Raw genomic sequence first — 20,912 nt, forward strand, 5'->3', positions numbered from 1 at the left:
GCTGGCAAAAGTTTGGAACAAATAATCAAACACTCAGTCCTTGAGCAGCTGGAACTGAGAGCTGTGATTTCTAAGACTCAGCATGGGTTTCGCAAGAACAAGTTCTGTCCAACCTACCTTATCTCTTTTTTTGAGAAAATGACTACCTTGCTGGATCCGGGGAATGCTGTGGACATAGTTTATCTGGATTTCAGTAAAGCTTTTGATAAGGTTCCACATTATATTTTTGTTCATAAATTGGTAAAATGCGGTAAGGATCCTAATTCTGTCAAGTGGATCAATAACTGGTTGACAAATCGTACCCAGAGGGCACTTGTTAATGGTTCAACATCTCCTTGGAAAAGAGTGACAAGTGGAGTACCCCAGGGATCTGTCCTGGGGCCTGTGTTGTTCAACATATTTATAAATGATTTGGATGAGGGGTTAGAGGGGTTACTTATTAAATTTGCAGATGATACTAAACTGGGAGCAAACACAACTGAATACAGCAACATATTTCAGGATGATCTTAATAGGCTTGAGAAGTGGGCTAAGCTGAATAAAATGAAGTTCAATAGGGACAAATGTAAAGTTCTGCATTTATTTATTTATTTATTTATTTATTTATTTATTTATTTATTTATTTAAATTTAGATTTCTATACTGCCCATTTCTTTGCAGCTCTAGGCAGTTTACACAGAACATTATAACTTACATGAAACATTATGCAGACTATAACATCAAAACAACTAAAAAAAATCAAAAGATTACAAAACCACAATTATAATATAATAACAATTAACAGTAACTTTGGGAGAGTCATGGGCAGGCGTCTGGGGGGACCAGAAGGTGTTCTGAGTCAGTCGGTCTCAAGCAAATGCCTGCTGGAAGAGCTCCCTCTTGCATGCCCTGCGGAACAGTGGAAGTTCGGGCAGGGCTCTGATCTCCTAGCTCGTTCTACCAGGTGGGGGCCAGGACCGAGAAGGCTCTGGCCCTTGTTGAGGTCCGACACGCTTCTCTGGGGCCAGGGATCCGCAGCCAGTTGGAGGTGGCGGACAGTAAGACTCTTTTGGGAGTATAGGCAGGAAGGCGGTCTCTCAGATATGCTGGGCCCAAACCACGTATGGCCTTAAAGGTGATTACCAGAACCTTAAGCTTAATCCGGAATTCAACTGGGAGCCAGCCAAGTTGTTGGAGTACCAGCCGGATTTGGGAACTCCATGGTGTTTTCATGAGAATCCTGGCCGCAGCATTCTGTACCAGTTGTAGTTTCCGGATCAAGGATGAGGGTAAGCCTGCGTAGAGTGAGTTGCAGAAGTCCAGCCTAGAGGTGACCGTTGCATAGATCACTGTGGCTAGGTGTTCTGGGTCCAGGTAGGGCGCTAGCAGCTTGGCTTGGCGGAGGTGGTAGAATGTCAGCCGCACTACCTTTGTGACCTGGGCCTCCATTTAAGGGAAGCATCCAGGATCACGCCCAGGTTCCTGGCGGTAAGAAAAACCAAATACACCAATATAAGATGGGGGAGACTTGTCTTGGCAGTAGCATGTGCAAAAAGGATCTAGGAGTCTTAGTAGACCATACACTGAACATGAGTCAGCAGTGTGACTCAGTGGCTAAAAAGGCAAATGGGATTTGGGGCTGTATCAAACGGAGTATCGTGTCCAGATCATGGGAGGTGATGGTACCGCTTTGCTCTGGTTCGGCCTCACTTGGAGTCCTGTGTTCAGTTGAAAAGGGATGTAGACAAACTGGAACATGTCCAGAGGTGGAAGAGCCTTGTAGGAGAAAGCCTCCCAGACCATGATTGCCACACACCACCCCGCCATTTTTAAGGATCCAAGGCTGGTGCAGGACCGAGAACCCGGCTGGATCTAGTTCTTTCAAGGCCACTGTATCACCTTCTTGTGCCCAGGTCTCAGTCAATCAAGCAAGGTCAGCCCCTGCCTCTGCAAAAACTGCTGCAGCGTAGAAGCCTTGTTGTTGACTGATCTTGCATTGAATCATAGAATCATAGAATCATAGAGTTGGAAGGGGCCACACAGGCCATCTAGTCCAACCCCCTGCTCAACGCAGGATTAGCCCTAAGCATCCTAAAGCATCCAAGAAAAGTGTGTATCCAACCTCTGCTTGAAGACTTCCAGTGAGGGGGAGCTCACCACCTCCTTAGGCAGCCTATTCCACTGCTGAACTACTCTGACTGTGAAAATATTTTTCCTGATATCTAGCCTATATCGTTGTACTTGAAGTTTAAACCCATTACTGCGTGTCCTCTCCTCTGCAGCCAATGGGAACAGCATCCTGCCCTCCTCCAAGTGACAACCTTTCAATTACTTAAAGAGGGCTATCATGTCCCCTCTCAACCTCCTTTTCTCCAGGCTGAACATTCCCAAGTCCCTCAACCTATCTTCATAGGGCTTGGTCCCTTGGCCCCAGATCATCTTCGTCGCTCTCCTCTGTACCCTTTCAATTTTATCTACGTCCTTCTTGAAGTGAGGCCTCCAGAACTGCACACAGTACTCCAGGTGTGGTCTGACCAGTGCTGTATACAATGGGACTATGACATCTTGTGATTTTGATGTGATGCCTCTGTTGATACAGCCCAAAATGGCATTTGCCTTTTTTACCGCTGTATCACACTGCCTGCTCATGTTTAGTTTACAATCCACAAGTACCCCAAGGTCTCGTTCACACACAGTGTTACCTAGAAGCGTATCCCCCATCCAGTAGGCATGCTTTTCATTTTTATGACCCAGATGCAGAACTTTACACTTTTCTTTATTAAATTGCATCTTGTTCTCATTTGCCCATTTTTCCATTGTGTTCAGATCTCATTGAACTCTGTCTCTATCTTCTGGAGTATTTGCCAGCCCTCCCAATTTGGTGTCATCTGCAAACTTGATGAGTAGTCCCTCCACCCCCTCATCTAGATCATTAATAAATATGTTAAAAAGTACCGGGCCGAGCACCAAGCCCTGAGGTACCCCGCTACTCACCTCTCTCCAGTCTGATGAAACACCATTGACAACAACTCTTTGAGTGCGGTTCTCTAACCAATTCCCTATCCACCTAACTATCTGAAAATCCAGATTGCAGTCCTTCAACTTATCCATCAGAACATCATGGGGAACCTTGTCAAAAGCTTTACTAAAATCCAAGTAAATGACATCAACCGAATTTCCCCGATCCAGCAAACCTGTTACTTGGTCAAAAAAGGAAACTAGGTTGGTCTGGCAGGACCTGTTGGAGACAAATCCATGCTGACTTCCTTGGATCACCAAATTGTCCTCCAGATGTTTGCAGATCGCTCCCTTTAATATCTGCTCCATTATCTTCCCCACAACAGAGGTCAGACTCACTGGTCTGTAGTTTCCTGGGTCATCCTTCCTCCCTTTTTTGAAGATTGGAATAACGTTTGCTCTTTTCCAGTCCTCTGGGACATCTCCAGTCCTTAAAGAGGTTCCGAAGATGATGGACAAGGGCTGTGCAAGTTCTCTGGAAAGTTCCTTGAGTACTCCCGGGTGCATTTCATCGGTACCAGGGGATTTGAACTCATCCAGTGCAGCTAAATGCCTCTCGACAACCTCTCTATCCATGTTAACCTGCCACCCAGACACTATCCTTTGGCTACAGCCATCTCTAGATGTGCCTAAACACTTTGACCTGTGGGAAAAAACTGATGTAAAATAGGCACTAAGCCTTTCTGCTTTCTCTGCATCTTTCGTTAGAGTTTGTCCATCTGCACCCAACAGTGGGCCTATTGCCTCCTTGACTTTACGTTTGCTCCTCACATAACTGAAAAATATTTTCTTGTTACAATGGGCTTCCCTGGCCAATCTTAGCTCACTCTCAGCTTTGGCCTTTCTGATGATTGATCTACAGTGCCTAGTAACCTGTAGGTACTCTTCTTTAGAGCTCTGTCCTTCCCTCCATTTCCTAAACATTTTCCTTTTCTTTCTTAGTTCCTCTTGAAGTTCTCTGTTCATCCAAATAGGCTTCTTAGAGCTCCTGCAGTGTTTTCGTATTTCTGGAATAGTCATTGATTGAGCATGCAATAGCTCTTGTTTGAGTAGCGCCCACCCTTCACATGCTCCCTTCCCTTCCAGCATTCTTGTCCATGGTATGACACTCATCATGTCTCTGAGTTTATTAAAGTTTGCCCTACGAAAATCCAACATCCGCGTCTGTCTACAAGCTTCCTTGGCTCCCCATCTCAAAAGGAATTCTATGAGGACATGGTCACTTCCCCCTAGGGTCCCCACCTCCTTCACCTTATCCACCAACTATTGCCTGTTGGTCAGTATTAAGTCCAGTATGGCTGAACCTCTTGTGAGTTCATCTACCATTTGATAAATGAAATTGTCAGCCAGGCAGGTCAGAAACTTGCATGACTGAGGACGCTTCGCAGAGTTAGTTTCCCAGCACACATCTGGGAAACTGAAGTCACCCATGATGACAAGGTCCTGCCGTTTGGATATTTTCTCAAGCTGCTCACAAAGTGCAGCATCCACATCCTCTCGTTGGTCAGGCGGTCGGTAGCAGACACCAACCACCACACTGTTTGTTTTCCCCTTGCTTATTTTCACCCAGATGCTTTCCACTGCAGATATGCTCTCCTTCACTAGAATTTCCTGACAGGTAAGCCCTTTCCTCACATACAGTGCCACTCCTCCACCTCTTCGATCTATTCTGTTTTTTCTGAACAGTTCATATCCATCCACCATTACATTCCAGTCATGAGAATCATTCCACCAAGTTTCTGTGATGCCTACTAGATCATACCTTTCCATCAGCATGAGAAGTTCCAGCTCTTCCTTTTTATTGCCCATGCTTCGGGCGTTAGTATAAAGACAACTGAATCCTTTTACTTTTGGTTCCCTATGAGCTGGCCTTGCCGGTTGGGCTGCCTCCGATCGTTTTCCTTCCATACACTCCCTATGTTGATCGTCTCCTTCCCCTAGTGGCTTCAGTTTAAAGCTCTCCTGATGAATCTCCCCAGGTTCCTGCCAAACACATTCTTCCCCAGTTTCGATAAGTGCAGTCCATCAGGTGCTAGTAGGCCTTCCTCAAGAAAGCCTATCCCATGGTCCCAGAAACCAAATCTCTCCTGCCGGCACCAACTACGCAGCCAGTGATTCACCTCCATTATCTTCCTCTCCCGATGCATTCCTCTTCCCTTGACAGGCACAGGACCAAAATTGGATCCTCCCTAGCCTCCACCCTCGCATCTCTTGGGATGGGACAGAGGTTAGAAAAGAAGTGAGCATACCCAAAGCCCCGTCCGTGAAGACACCAGTGCTCCCTGCTCTTCTATTGTCCAGGACTAGGACTCCTTTCCTAGTCATAGCACCCCCTGGCCAATGATCTTTGCAATACCAGTCCCTGCTTGCCCCCCCCCCCAACTGAAACTCAACCTCTCCGAGATGGAAGTCCTATGGGTAGGAGGTAAGGGGTGGGCCGGGAAGCTCGATTACCAACCCTGGTAGGGATGCAACTTACGACCAGGTGTGATCCTTGACGCCTCCCTAATTATGGAGGCTCAGGTCAAGAAGGTAGCCAGCCATGCATCTGACCATCTTCTCCAAGCTTGCCTATTAGTGCCTGCTCTGTCCCCTGAACACCTGGCCATGGCGATCCATGCGACGGTCACCTCCAGAATAGATTTCTGTAACTCTTTCTACGTGGGCCTGCCCTTGTCCTTGGTCCAGAGATTCCAGCTGGTACAAAATGCAGCTGCTAGTGTCCTCACAGGAATACCTTGGAGGGCTCACATCCAGTCTGTGCTGAGGCAGCTGCGCTGGTTGCCAGTTGCTGTCTGGATCTGGTTCAAGGTTTTGGTTTTAACTTCTAAGGCCTTATGCAGGTTGGGACCCACATACCTGAGGGACTGCCTATCGCCCTATGCCCCCCACAGGGCCTTACACTCTGCAGGTAAGAATTCATTGGTCATTCCCAGACCCAAAGAAGCATACCTGACTTCAACCAGGGCCAGGGCCAGGGCCAGGGCCCTTTCAGTCCTGGCCCCAACCTGGTAGAATGAGCTCCTGAGTGAGCTATGTATCCTGTGGGACCTTCCAGTGTTCTGCAGTGCGTGCAAACTGGAGCTCTTCCCCCAGGTCTATGGTTGATGCTGGGGCAGTGGGGGAAGATCGATACCCCACCCCAATGTTAACTTGTTAAGTTAACCTGATTACTTTGTCTCTCCTGTCTCCTCCCTCTAGAGGTAGGGATAGGGGTTGGGGGAAGGGGGAGGAGAGTTTCTGTCATGTTGTTGAGTTGTTGCCCTACTGTATCTGTATTTTTTGTCCATTTTAATAGGATTTTAATGGGTTTTTTAACTGGACATCTGTATCCCACCACAAGCCTACTTGGAAGTGGTGGGTAATAAATCTGTAACCGCTTCGCAGAGCGGTATAAATAAAATGCTAAGGGGTGTGGGGGGAACGATTGGCCCCTGGCCCCGGATTGACAAGAGGAGGGCCTTATCGGGAGGCGCAAACTTCTAGTAAAATAATAATACGGTTGATTTCCTGCTTTTGTATTTTATGCATTCCAACCTCCCCAGGCATTCTTCACCTCCTCCCTTTTAGTGGCTTCTAGTTTTCCCAAGAGCCTCTTGTGGCGCAGAGTGGTAAGGCAGCCGCCTGAAAGCTTTGCCCATGAGGTTGGGAGTTCGATCCCAGCAGCCGGCTCAAGGTTGACTCAGCCTTCCATCCTTCCGAGGTCGGTAAAATGAGTACCCAGCTTGCTTGCTGGGGGGTAAACGGTAATGACTGGGGAAGGCACTGGCAAACCACCCCGTATTGAGTCTGCCATGAAAACGCTGGAGGGCGTCACCCCAAGGGTCAGACATGACTCGGTGCTTGCACAGGGGATACCTTTACCTTTACCTTTTTAGTTTTCCCATGTCTTCCCATCCCTTGAAGCCCAGACTCTTATCTATTTTTTATGACTCCTTTGAACTGTGCCTGGTTCAAGTTCCCAAGGGAGGGGGAAGAGCCCCTATATTGCTTGTCCTGTGTTCTGTGACTCAGTTCTGACTATATATTCAGTGTAGAAGGTACTTGCATTTCTAATAAAGGAACATTAGAATCATAGAATCATAGAGTTGGAAGGGGCCATACAGGCCATCTAGTCCAACCCCCTGCTCAACGCAGAATCAGCCCTAAGCATCCTAAAACATCTAAGAAAGGTGTGTATCCAACCCTTGATTGAAGACTGCCAGTGAGGGGGAGCTCACAACCTCCTTAGGTAGCGTATTACACTGCTGAACTACTCTGTGGAAATTTTTTTCCTGATATCTAGCCTGTATCGTTGTACTTCTGTTCTTTCCTCTGCAGCCAATGGGAACAGCATCCTGCCCTCCTCCAAGTGACAACCTTTCAAATACTTAAAGAGGGCTATCATGTCCCCTCTCAATCTCCTTTTCTCCAGGCTGAACATTCCAAAGTCCCTCAACCTATCTTCATAGGGCTTGGTCCCTTGGCCCCAGATCATCCTCGTCGCTCTCCTCTGTACCCTTTCAATTTTATCTACGTCCTTCTTGAAGTGAGGCCTCCAGAACTGCACACAATACTCCATTTGTGGTCTGACCAGTGCTGTATACAATGGGACTATGGCATCTTGTGATTTTGATATGCTGCCTCTGTTGATGCAACCCAAAATGGCATTTGCCTTTTTTACCGCTGCATCACACTGCCTGCTCATGTTTAGTTTACAATCCACAAGTACCCCAAGGTCTCGTTCACACACAGTGCTACCTAGAAGCGTATCCCCCATCCAGTAGGCATGCTTTTCATTTTCTGACCCAGATGTAGAACTTTACACTTATCTTTATTAAATGGCATCTTGTTCTCATTTGCCCATTTTTCCATTTTTCCGGACCGAGCACCGAGCCCTGAGGTACCCCGCTACTCACCTCCCTCCAGTCTGATGAAACACCATTGACAACAACTCCTTGAGTGCGGTTCTCTAACCAATTCCCTTTCCACCTAACTATCTGAAAATCCAGATTGCAGTCCTTTATCCATCAGAACATCATGGGGAACTTTACTAAAATCCAAATAAATGACATCAACCGAATTTCCACGATCCAGCAAACCTGTTACTTGGTCAAAAAAGGAAACCAGGTTGGTCTGACAGGACCTGTTGGAGACAAATCCGTGCTGACTTCCTTGGATCACCAAATTGTCTTCCAGATGTTTGCAGATCGCTCCCGTTAATATCTGCTCCATTATCTTAACCACAACAGAGGCCAGACTCACTGGTCTATAGTTTCCCAGGTCATCCTTCCTCCCTTTCTTGAAGATTGGAATAACGTTTGCTCTCTTCCAGTCCTCCGGGACATCTCCAGTCCTTAAAGAGGTCCCGAAGATGATGGACAAGGGTTCTGCAAGTTCTCTGGAAAGTTTTTTGAACACTCTCGGGTGCATTTCATCCGGCCCAGAGGATCTGAACTCATCCAGTGCAGCTAAATGCCTCTCAACAACCTCTCTGTCCATGTCAACCTGCCACCCAGACCCTATCTCTTGGCTACTGCCATCTCTAGATGTGCCTAAACCCTTTGACCTTTGTGGGGAAAAAACAGATGTAAAATAGGTGCTGAGCCTTTCTGCTTTCACTGCATCCTCCGTTAGAGTTTGTCCATCCGCACCCAACAGTGGACCTATTGCCTCCTTTACTTTAGGTTAGCTCCTCACATAACTGAAAAATCTTTTCTTGTTACAGTGGGCTTCCCTGGCCAATCATAGCTCACTCTCAGCTTTGGCCTTTCTGATGATTGATCTACAGTGCCTAGTAACCTGTAGGTACTCTTCTTTAGAGCTCTGTCCTTCCCTCCATTCCCTGAATATTTCCTGAACATTACTTCAAGGCGTTTACTTATTTAGAATTTGAAGTCTCTCACACTGGAGGTCATAGACTAGCCGGTCAGGGAGTTACATTAGAGGCACAGGATGTGGCTACAGACCCAGAATTCTTTTATCCTTTGGTTAAAACAAAAGAAAGCAATCCCATAATTTCATGTTCTCAATATTTCTAGCCTTTTCTGTTAGGCTAAATTGAGGCCACAAGATAACAAGTAGAAAGGCTGATCCCAGTTTTTAAAATAGGTGGACTGGCTCCCTCTCCCGCTCTGCTAGAGCTCCATGTGGCCGGGGAGTCCATTTGCTGGGGTGCACGGATGACCCTGCTCCCCCCCCCCCTTTTGGGAGCTACGCTGACAAGAGGTTTCCTTGGCAGACTTTTTTGGTTTTCTTTGGGCATTTACAAATCCTTTGTGAAAAGGTCACTGTTCTTGGAATCTTTTATTAACACTGAATAGCAGTCCGGAAAATGTCATGTCTTTCTACCATGATATTTACACAAAAAAGTATGACTAACCACATCACGTTTTTCAAGTAGGATGGCATTTCAAGTAGGAGAGCACAGGTTTGCAATGAAAAATGCATTGCGTCCTCATCACGATCAACCTGCAATGTTAGCAGTTTCTAATCCCCTTTCTCACCACTGAAAGGCAGCTGAATCTTTTTTGGGTTTGTAATTCAGCTGCCTGGGAGCTAAAGAACTCACAAGACCACTAGAACCTGAGAACTAATTCCCAACCACTCACCCACCCAGCGACCCACCCACACCCCTGTTTGGCTGGTTCTGTTCTTTTACCTGCTGTGGAACGAACAAGAATTCCCACCGAAATGCAGAGGATCTTTCAACAAGAATGTATTAAAAACTGCAGCTTCATTCTGCCAATTAACACCAGTGCATTTCCCAAATGGTTGTGTCCATCAATTCCAATACATAAGATTTTATACAGGTGTGAAATCCCACCCCAATTAAGTCCATTCTGGCACAATCAGTGATAACACCTTCCAATGAAAATCCTTCCAAAGAGAGCCCGTTCAGTCCAGGTGGACATTCCCCCTTTGTGCCCCTCTGGGGCTGGAGAGGAGGTGTGGGGTCAAGTGGCAGCGGCCCAGGGCACAAGGTCCTTATCACATGGTTGCCACAGACAGGTGTCTTCTGGACAGTGTATGACCATCCTGGAACACTGAGCTGCTAAATACACACTGATACGGAAAAATACTGAAATGTAAAGTCTTAAAGAATAATACTGTAAAAGAATAATACCAGAATATAAAACATTAATGGCTTTTCAAATGGTTTTGGCTTATGTACTTGTATAGAAAAAATAGTGCTTATAAACTTATAAAAATTGAAAGATTAGGTAGAAAAATACAAAGGCAGGTACAATAAATCTTGCAAAAAGTAATCCATCTACTCCATCATAGCAACAAGCGACAGGATGCTGGACTAAATGGACTATTGATCTGATCCAGCAGGGCACTTCTTAGGTTCTTACATGAAAATGGTAGGGAGGAAATTGGGAAGTTTTAGGGAAGGGACATATGACTGGAAATCTTGGACTTGTGGTCTGCCGCAGTGTAGGGGCAAACTCAGCTGAGGTCCAAGCAGCAGAGCAAAGAGCCAGCTAAGCAAAGAGAGAAAGCCTGCACAGTGCAGCTGCAGTTCTCAGCAGGAAACCCGGGTTCCGGCCAGCAGAGATGTGGACCAGGGATTTGAGGAACAGTTTGCCAGGACACAGGGTCCCTCTTTTGTGGGTAGAAGATTCCCCGGGTAGGTGGGATCTGGACCATCCTGGCATTCAACTGGGACAAGACAGAAAGATAGATTCTCACTGACTGGTTCAAAGTTAACTGCTGTCAAACTTTGATGGGGAATAAAGTGGGGAAAATGCCTTGATTGGGCTGCTGTGAGCCACATCTGCATGGCCCCAAAATTCTGGGCGAGGCAATATGATTAACCTGCTTTAATTAAAAGACTGTATCTTACAAACTGTGCAGGCAGCTGAAAGCGCAGAAGTTGGTCTTAAGGAGGCCACTGGACTCAAGCTTTGTTCTGCTGCTTCAAACCAACACAACTTCTCCACCTGAATGTTGTTGGCAGTTTTTTTTTACCAGTAACTCAGAAGATTTATGGAAAGATTAAAGAAATAAAAGATTTTACAAGTATTTTAGATATTACGAGTATTTTAGATATTCATCCCAGTGTCCAGTGGTCTGTGGTTGACCAGGTAGCACAGCCCTTAGTGCTCATTCTCCCAATGACATGCGAGGAGCCTGCTGTAGCTTCCAACTGCTAGTGATGGTTAATCTTGCTGCTGTTGCTGCATGAAAGAAAAATTCTGCACCCTGTTTGGGTGCACCTGTAGGTAAAATGCTTAACAACATATATATTTTTGGGGTCTAATACAAAGTTCAATTTAAACAAAGTTTGCACTTTGTCATGAACTTTTATCCAAAACATTTTGATTAGTTTACAATTCTACCACATGTGGAAAAATGACCCAACAGACTCCTGACATTTCCAACATTTTCCATCAATTTGTTTAGACATTTTACTAATAACTTTAGTAGCCAAATACCATCTATAAAATATCTTAAACAATTTTCATGCAATGCTTGACACTTTACTTCGAATTTTCGCCCCGTAAGTATTCCCATCCTTCTATTGTGACACCAAGATTTTGCATCCACTTTATCATACAAGTTTTCACTTGCTCCATTTCAGTTTCATATTTAAGCAAGTTTTTATACATTCTACCCAAAAGAGGTGGTTTGTCTTACATAATAATCTTTTTGAATTCAGTCTGCACTCTCAGAGTTCCTGAAGAGTCTTTTCGCTCTTCTTTCACCTTTGAGGTCCACTGCATGTAGGTAAACCGCTCTGTTCCTTTTCCTTCCTGCTGTATCTGCTGCCAGATTTTCATTTCTTTCTCTTTGTCAACAAGATTTTGAATACATAAAAGGTCATTAGTCTTCTTCTTGTCTTTGCAACAACAATTTTTAATGGTGAGACTTTTGGACAAATTATTTTTTTATATTTTCCCCATATCCTAAGAAAGCTATTTCTCCATATCTGATATTTTCCAGTTACTGATTTCATTTTAGCTGGCCATAATAAATTATGTAGATTTTGAACTGAACCCATTTATTTGAATTTCAAACTACTTTTCAATGGATCTTTAATTCAGTCTGTGATCCCTATTAAAACTGCTTTGTGAAAATACACCTCAATATATTATAATTGCTGAAGTGAGCCAGATCGTTCTTACTGTGTGTGAGGGTATGTAGGTTGCAGGAGAGTGGGGGCTGTTTGAGGGTTGTTTTTTTGGTCTCCTCCTTGCCTGCATGGTGGGGGTCTTCAGCTAACCATATTATCTGCCTGCTACCTCCACCCCCTGCTGGGTACACCTTTCTGTTCTTGATCACCAGAGGTAAGTGCCAAAGGTGCAAAAGAGCTTTTGGCTTGTGGGACTCTGGGGGACTCTGTAAGTGTTCCAGAGTTTTCAGAAGGGGTCTAGTTCTTGCTGCAAGGGAATTAGGTGCCCCCGAGTCCCTTTCCAGCACTGCAGCCATGTTGAGCTAAGAGCCCGGGGTCCAAAGATTAATGGAGAGAAAAGTTGGTCGTCAATTTGTCAGGAGCCAAGCAGTTGAGTCCCAGCAACACATCACAAAACTGTCAGTTCATAAGCTTCAGTTCACAGAATCACAGGCTTCAGTTCATAGAATCATAGAGTTGAAAGGGACCTCATGGGTCATCTAGTCCAACCCCCTGCCCTATCCAGGACACTCACTAACCTATTGCTCATCCACTGTAACCTGCCATCTCCTTAAGCCTTCACAGAATCGACCTCTCTGTCAGATGGCTATCTATTTCCGAAGATGGAGAACCTCCCATCTCCCGAGGAAGCCTGTTCCACTGAGAAACCGCTCTGTCAGGAACCTTCCAGGTGTTTAGATGGAATTTCTTTTGAATTAATTTCACCCCATTCTTTCTGGTCTGTCCCTCTTGGGCAAAAGAGAACAATTCTGCTCCATCTTCCATATGGCACCCTTTTTAATACTTGAAGATGGTTATCAGATCCCCTCTCAGTCGTCTCCTCTCTAGGCTAAACAGACCAAGCTCCCCCAACCTTTCTTCATATGTCTTGGTCCCCAAACCCCTCACCATATTTGTTGCCCTCCTCTGGACACATTCCAGTTTGTCCACATCCCTCTTCAACTGAGGTGCCCAAAACTGAACACAGGACTCCAAGTGAGGCCGAACCAGAGCAGAGTAAAGTGGTACCATCACCTCCCATGATCTGGACACGATACTCCATTTGATACAGCCCAAAATCCCATTTGCCTTTTTAGCTACTGAGTCACACTGCTGTCTCATGTTCAATGTATAGTCTACTAAGAGTCCCAGATCCTTTGCCCACATACTACTGCCAAGACAAGTCTCCCCCATCCTATGTTGGTGCATTTGGTTTTTCCTACCTAATTGCAGTTCTAGAAAAACATCTACTTCTGCTTCATTGACTATGCTAAAGCCTTTGATTGTGTGGAGCACAACAAATTGTGGCAAGTTCTTAAAGAGATGGGAATACCAGAGCATCTTATTTGTCTCTTGAGAAGTCTATATGCAGGTCAAGAATCAACAGTGAGAACCGGGCATGAAATCACTGATTGTTTCAGAATTGTATACTGTCGCCTTGCCTGTTTAATTTGTATGCGGAGTACATCATGAGAAAGGTGGGGTTAGATGAGTGACAAACTGGGATTAAGGTTGCAGGGAGAAATATCAACAAAAGTACATCTAGTCAAAGCTATGGTCTTCCCAATTGCAATGTATGGTTATGAAATTTGGACCATAAGGAAGGCCGAGTGTCAAAGAATTGAGGCTTTTGAACTCTGCTGCTGGAGAAGACTCTTGCAAGTCCCTTGGACTGCAAGGCAAACAAACCGGTCAGTCCTAGAGGAGATCAGCCCTGCCTGCTCCTTAGAAGGCCAGATCCTGAAGATGAAACTCAAATACTTTGGCCACCTCATGAGAAGGAAGGACCCTGGAGAAGAACCTAATGCTGGAAGCGATTGAGGGCAAAAGAAGAAGGGGGCGACAGAGAATGAGGTGGCTGGATGGAGTCACTGAAGCAGTCGGGGCAAACTTAAATGGACTCCGGGGAATGGTAGAGGACAGGAAGGCCTGGAGGATCATTGTCCATGGGGACATGATGGGTCGGACACGATTTCTCACCTAACAACAACAACAACCTAAATGTAGAACTTTACATTTGTTCCTATTGAATTTCATTTTATTCAGTTTAGCCCACTTCTTGAGATTATCAAGATCATCCTGTATTCTGTTGCGGTTTTATCTATTTATTTATTTATTTATTTATTTATTTATTTATTTATTTATTTATTTATTTATTTATTTATTTATTATATTTTCTGTTGTTTGCTACCCTTCCCAGTTTAGTATCATCTGCAAATTTAATATCTCCTCTAATCCCTCATCCAAATCATTTACAAATACTAGGGGCAAAGCCCGTTGTCTCCAAGAAGACAACGGGTGCTAGAGCTTGGCAGTGGGAAGAGGAAGTGGAGGAGTTGTCCAGTCTGTAAGGGCATGGGGTTGAATGTGTGTGTTGTGTGGGAGGTTGTGGTGGCATGGTGGCAAATGAGGGTATGGGTGTGGAGAATGAGGATATGGGTGTGCCGGGTCCTGAAAGGAGGAAGGGGAAATACCCCCCCCCCCTCGGGTCAGGCTGCGAGCAGCCGCCTCCGGAGCGGCGGAGAGTTGCCCAAGCTCAGGGTTGCCCCCCGACTGGCTCCTCGTGCGATGCCGCTGCTGCCTGGCCTCCCTTCTCCGCGGCCCCCGGCATGTGTTGAGGCCCCCCCCGCACCCCCAAGCCCGTCCCCGGTGGCTTTGTGCCGTAAGCGTGCCCGGCGAACTGCCCCCCCCCCGCGTGGCATGCAACCTGTTTACGAGCACCACGGGAGGCCTACAAGAGCTCCGGACTCCGCTGCCTGCCCCCCCGAAGGCAAGGCTGCGGCCCGCGGAGCTGGCCCAGTGGCTTGCCGCTTGCTCGCCATAAAAGGGGAGCGGGAGAGCGGCGAAGAAGAACCCGGAGGGGGGGGGGTGAAATTGCCCGAAAGCGAGATCCAAAGCTTACTTTCAACATGCAGCTTTTTGAGTCCACGCTCCACAAGCCGGAGGATAGTGCAGCCGCAGCCTTCTCGACAAGTCCTGCTGCAAGCCAAGCCGCGCCCTGCAAAGCCCCCGAAGCAACCAGGAAGTTCCAGCAGCGATCGGAGCAAGACGTGGACGAGCTGCGAGCCGCACGCCGAAGAGAGAGATCCCACATGCGGCTCCCAGTTAAATAGGCCTTGGCCCCGCCCACCCCATCAACCAGGTAAGGCGTGCCTGCTGCAGGTAGAGTTGGGGAGTCGGGGCGTGGGAAATCCCCAGCCACCAATGCTCCTTGCAGCCCAGTCCAGCCGCTCTGTTAATGCTGGGCTGCAGGCAAGCCAGCAGCCGTCTTTGTCTCCAGGAATACAGCGAGCGCTAGAGCTTGGCAGTGGGAAGAGGAAGGGGAGGGCTTGTCCAGTCTGTAAGGGCATGGGGTTGAATGTGTGTGTTGTGTGGGAGGTTGTGGTGGCAAATGAGGGCATAGGTGTGGAGATACGGGTGTCAAGAACCTGTGGTGTGGAATGTTCGTTGAGTGTGGGAGAGGACTGACCTTTGGGAATTGTGGCATAGTGGTTACAGATGAGCATTCCAGAGCCATGTCTTCAGATATGTGAAGGGAAAATCAAACCAGAGACTCTTCTTAGGGGGAGACTATTCCTTCCAGTTCTGCATAATTTCCCTTCTTGTGTGAATTAGGCCACAGACACCAAAATGTCCCCCTGCCCTATTCCACCTGGGATTAGTCACAGTACACAGGTGTCCACCCTGCTCCTTCTGTCTTTTTTTACTGTTGGTATAATGTTATGTGGCCACATGCCTCTTTCATGGTTGCTCCTTAGAAGAACAGATTTTTGTACCCTTTTGATTACTACCCGAAGGAGTCTCATAGTGGTTTACAAACACCTTTTCCATTCGTCTCTCCATAATAGTCAACCTGTGAGGTATGTGGGGTTGTGAGAGATCTGAGAGAACTGGGAATGGACCTCAGTGACCCAGCAGACCTCAGGTGTCTCAAAGCATTTTTGAATTGTCTTCCCTTTCTCTCCCCATAGCAGACTCCACATGAGGGAGGTGGGGTAGCAAGCCTCACAGGGAAGCTGGCAACCCTAAGAGGAAGACTCTCTGTGCACAGCAGTCTTGACCTTAGTAAGGTTTTTTATACTGTTTTTTTTATTTGCCAGGCCAAGGTTATTTGCCAGGCCAATAAGTCATTTCAGTTACCATGTGTCTCCAGACATTTAGAAGAATAAGAAGAGTTGGTTCTTATATGCCGCTTTTCCCTACCCGAAGGAGGCTCAAAGCGGCTTACAGTCGCCTTCCCATTCTTCTCCCCACAACAGACACCCTGTGGGGTGGGTGAGGCTGAGAGAACCCAGATATCACTGCTCGGTCAGAACAGTTTAATCAGTGCCATGGCGAGCCCAAGGTCACCCAGCTGGTTGCATGTGGGGGAGTGCAGAATCGAACCCGGCATGCCAGATTAGAAGTCTGCACTCCTAACCACTACACCAAACTGGCTCTTTACTTGTTCTCTATTTACAGTTTCAGGCTGTAAATATTTATTTAGATCTTCCTGCACTTTCCAGACTCACAGGACTGATGCTGGTCTGCCTGTCTGTGCCCCAGAATACAAACAGTTGCTGGTAAGGGCTGGCCATAACCCATAGGCCAGGAGGGACACTCCTGCACCACTCCCTACCAACTGCAGGCAAAAATGACTCATTTGAAGGCTGGATTCTGAGGCATTGTATGATTTTGAAGTCCCACCTCCAAACCTTCCAACCCAGGGGTAGCCAACCTACAGGTGTGGCCTGGAGAGCTCCTGGAATTACAGCTCACCTGCAGAGTATAAAGATCAGCTCCCCAGGCAGAAAGGGCTAATTTTGACAGGGTTGTGGTAGAGAAGAAACATTTAAGGCTTCCCACACAGATTGAAAGACTTGAGGCCTACTGCACAGGGTTGTTGTGCAGATGAAACAGGAGACAAAAGAGCCAGTTTCCTCTGCAGAATAACACTGTGCAGTGGCCTCAAATCTGCAGGGAGCTGCAAAGAAGAAAGAAACATGGCTTGGCTGTGTCTATCCTCCGGCCAGAGCAGTATTTTAAGTGAAAAGGGGTTTTCCTGTGGCCTCCCTGTCAGCCAGCTGTTTGGCAGAAGGGGAAAGTTTCCCGCCCCCACAAAAGGAATGCCCTCAGGGTCCCCTGCGTTGCTCTCTGAAGAAAAAGGCCTCCTTCTCCTCAGTCAGGGCCTATCAGAGGCTCCTTCACAGCAGGCCTGAAGGGAGGGAGGGAGGGGGAGCACTCTGCAGCCTCCTGCCAGCTCTGTCAGTATTCTGAGGCAATTTGCAGTTGGACTTGACAGTTAGGACAGACTTGGGGCAAAAAGGGCTGGCGCAGCCTCTGTTCTCATCCCCCTTGGCAGCCCTACTGACCACCTCTCCCTGCGGTGGTCAGGAACAGACTGGCAGTCAGACTGGGCTGGGTGAATGGAATGTTGGTCTGTCCTGGTGAGGGGCCAATAGGAAGGCGCTTCGCGCACCTCCCCATTGGCTGCTTGGCCCTGGATGGACACTTGGAGGGCCCAATCAGGAGCTGCTTCGCGGCTCCTGATTGGGCCCTCTGAGTTTTTATCCTGGACAGGGCCCCGCCCACCCTAACTCCTCCACAGGTGGCCTTACCCTTTTATTTAACTGCAGGAGTGGTTAAAGATGTTGAACAACACAGGCCCCAGGACAGACCCTTGGGGAACTCCACTTGTCACTATTCTCCAAGAAGATGCTGAACCATTAACAAGTACTCTCTGGATATGATTTGTCAACCAGTTATTGATCCACCTGACAGAATCAGGATCCATACCGCATTTTACCAACTTGTCAACAAAAATATCATGTGGAACCTTATCAAAAGCTTTACTGAAGCCCAGATGAACTATGTGCTCAGTCGAAGCTTTAAGCAAAAGTCTTTACTGGAGAGGTCAGCATTCAGGGTCCACACTTTGCATATGCTCCCAGGCAGAATCTTTGACAGAGACGCCGGGGAACAGGGTGGCTAACCTTTATACCTGGGCCATGGGGAAAGGGCAATAAACTACTTGGGGGAGAACTGGGCGTTTGCACCGGAAAACAGGATCCTAATAGCCTTTGACGGGGGGGAGGTGCAAAGGCGCTTGTGACATCTGTTATTTAGCCCGGCCTTGAACGGGAGAGAAGAGAGGTGCAGAAACCAGACGAGTCTTTGGAACGAATAGCGGAGGCCAGAGGGGGGGAGGGGGAAGTGCTCCTGGGCTCCAGCGAGAGGCCAGAGCGTGGCAGGAGTTCCCGGAGGATTGGGAAATTAGCAACCTGTGAAGAGGATTAGTGGGGCAGGAACCAGGGGTTCATGACACAGACGCCCAGTGGCTGCAGAACAGGAGCCAAAGTAGATGCAAAAAGGGCAGCCTGGACTTGTTGCCAATGAGTCATCAGAGGCTTTTGTTTTTGATGCGAACACCCATTTTATTGATTGATTGATTGATTGATTGATTGATTGATTGATTGTCGAGAGGTTGCGGAGACGCATTTAGCTGCAATGGATGAGTTTAGATCCCCTGGTCCAGATGAAATGCACCCGAGAGTACTCAAAGAACTTTCCAGAGAACTTGCACAGCCCTTGTCCATCATCTTCGGGACCTCTTTAAGGACTGGAGATGTCCCGGAGGACTGGAAGAGAGCAAACGTTATTCCGATCTTCAAAAAAGGGAGGAAGGATGACCCAGGAAACTACAGACCAGTGAGTCTGACCTCTGTTGTGGGGAAGATAATGGAGCAGATATTAAAGGGAGCGATCTGCAAACATCTGGAGGACAATTTGGTGATCCAAGGAAGTCAGCATGGATTTGTCTCCAACAGGTCCTGCCAGACCAACCTAGTTTCCTTTTCTGACCAAGTAACAGGTTTGCTGGATCGGGGAAATTCGGTTGATGTCATTTAATTGGATTTTAGTAAAGCTTTTGACAAGGTTCCCCATGATGTTCTGATGGATAAGTTGAAGGACTGCAATCTGGATTTTCAGATAGTTAGGTGGATAGGGAATTGGTTAGAGAACCGCACTCAAAGAGTTGTTGTCAATGGTGTTTCATCAGACTGGAGAGAGGTGAGTAGTGGGGTACCTCAGGGCTCGGTGCTCGGCCCGGTACTTTTTAAAATATTTATTAATGAGCTGGATGAGGGGGTGGAGGGACTACTCATCAAGTTTGCAGATGACACCAAATTGGGAGGGCTGGCAAATACTCCAGAAGATAGAGACAGAGTTCAACGAGATCTGAACACAATGGAAAAATGGGCAAATGAGAACAAGAGGCAATTTAATAAAGAAAAGTGTAAAGTTCTGCATCTGGGTCATAAAAATGAAAAGCATGCCTACTGGATGGGGGATACGCTTCTAGGTAACACTGTGTGTGAACGAGACCTTGGGGTACTTGTGGATTGTAAACTAAACATGAGCAGGCAGTGTGATACAGCGGTAAAAAAGGCAAATGCCATTTTGGGCTGTATCAACAGGGGCATCACATCAAAATCACAAGATGTCATAGTCCCATTGTATACGGCACTGGTCAGACCACACTTGGAGTACTGTGTGCAGTTCTGGAGGCCTCACTTCAAGAAGGACATCGATAAAATTGAAAGGGTACAGAGGAGAGCGACGAGGATGATCTGGGGCCAAGGGACCAAGCCTTATGAAGATAGGTTGAGGGACTTGGGAATGTTCAGCCTGGAGAAAAGGAGGTTGAGAGGGGACATGATAGCCCTCTTTAAGTATTTGAAAGGTTGTCACTTGGAGGAGGGCAGAATGCTGTTTCTGTTGGCTGCAGAGGAGAGGACACACAGTAATGGGTTTAAACTTCAAGTACAACAATATAGGCTAGATATCAGGAAAAAAAATTTCACAGTCAGAGTAGTTCAGCAGTGGAATAGGCTGCCTAAGGAGGTGGTGAGCTCCCCCTCACTGGCAGTCTTCAAGCAAAGGTTGGATACACACTTTTCTTGGATGCTTTAGGATGCTTAGGGCTGATCCTGCGTTGAGCAGGGGGTTGGACTAGATGGCCTGTATGGCCCCTTCCAACTCTATGATTCTATGATTCTATGATTCATCTGAAGAAATAGAACAGAATTATTAATTTGTGTTGGCCTTAAAGGTGTTATTGGATGCAAATTTTGTTATGTTCCCCTAGGTGAACTTGAACTAAGGAACAAAGTGTGAGTCCAGTGGCACCTTTATGACCAATCCAATTTTACTCAAGGTATGAGGTATTTTGCCTTTCTGGAGAGGTTGACTAGGTGAAGTTGGGGCCCCTAGCAAACTCTGCAGTTCCATGAGCTTGCATTATTTCTTAGGATGCTAAGAACAGGAGAGCTTGCTGGAAAAACTTCAACTGATTATCTGAGGCTAGGAAAAACATATGCTTTGTTGAATTCCCCTATGAACTTCCCAATGAAAGGTTTATATATGTTCTCAAAGTGAAATGTGTTCAGCCAGGCAAGGGCTGACACCTGAGTTCATGAATATAGAGCTGTCAATGCCTTCTGCTGGAATTTGATGCCGTTCTGGCTGAGCTTCCCCAAAGGATATATTTGGAACTGTCAAAGCTGCATGCAATGGCTTGGCTGAAATAATCTGGTTTGCTGAATATGGAAATTAGGCATTAAATCAAGTGGGGAAATAATTCATGAATTAATTGTCATGAAAAATGACCTGCAAACTCAATCTGGAGTATCCCCCTCATGGCTGGGCTAGCCTGTGCTCTGTTCAGGTCCCACCAGGGAGCAGAAGGCGGCCTCCCGACCCTCTCCAGGTGGGCGAGGGCTGTCAGGGATTCCAGCATGCGAGGCCAGGGTCGCTTCCAAGGCTGCCTCAGACCCCC

This window comes from Paroedura picta, chromosome 15 (genome assembly GCF_049243985.1).
Source record: "Paroedura picta isolate Pp20150507F chromosome 15, Ppicta_v3.0, whole genome shotgun sequence".
NCBI classification, from domain to species: Eukaryota; Metazoa; Chordata; class Lepidosauria; order Squamata; family Gekkonidae; genus Paroedura; species Paroedura picta.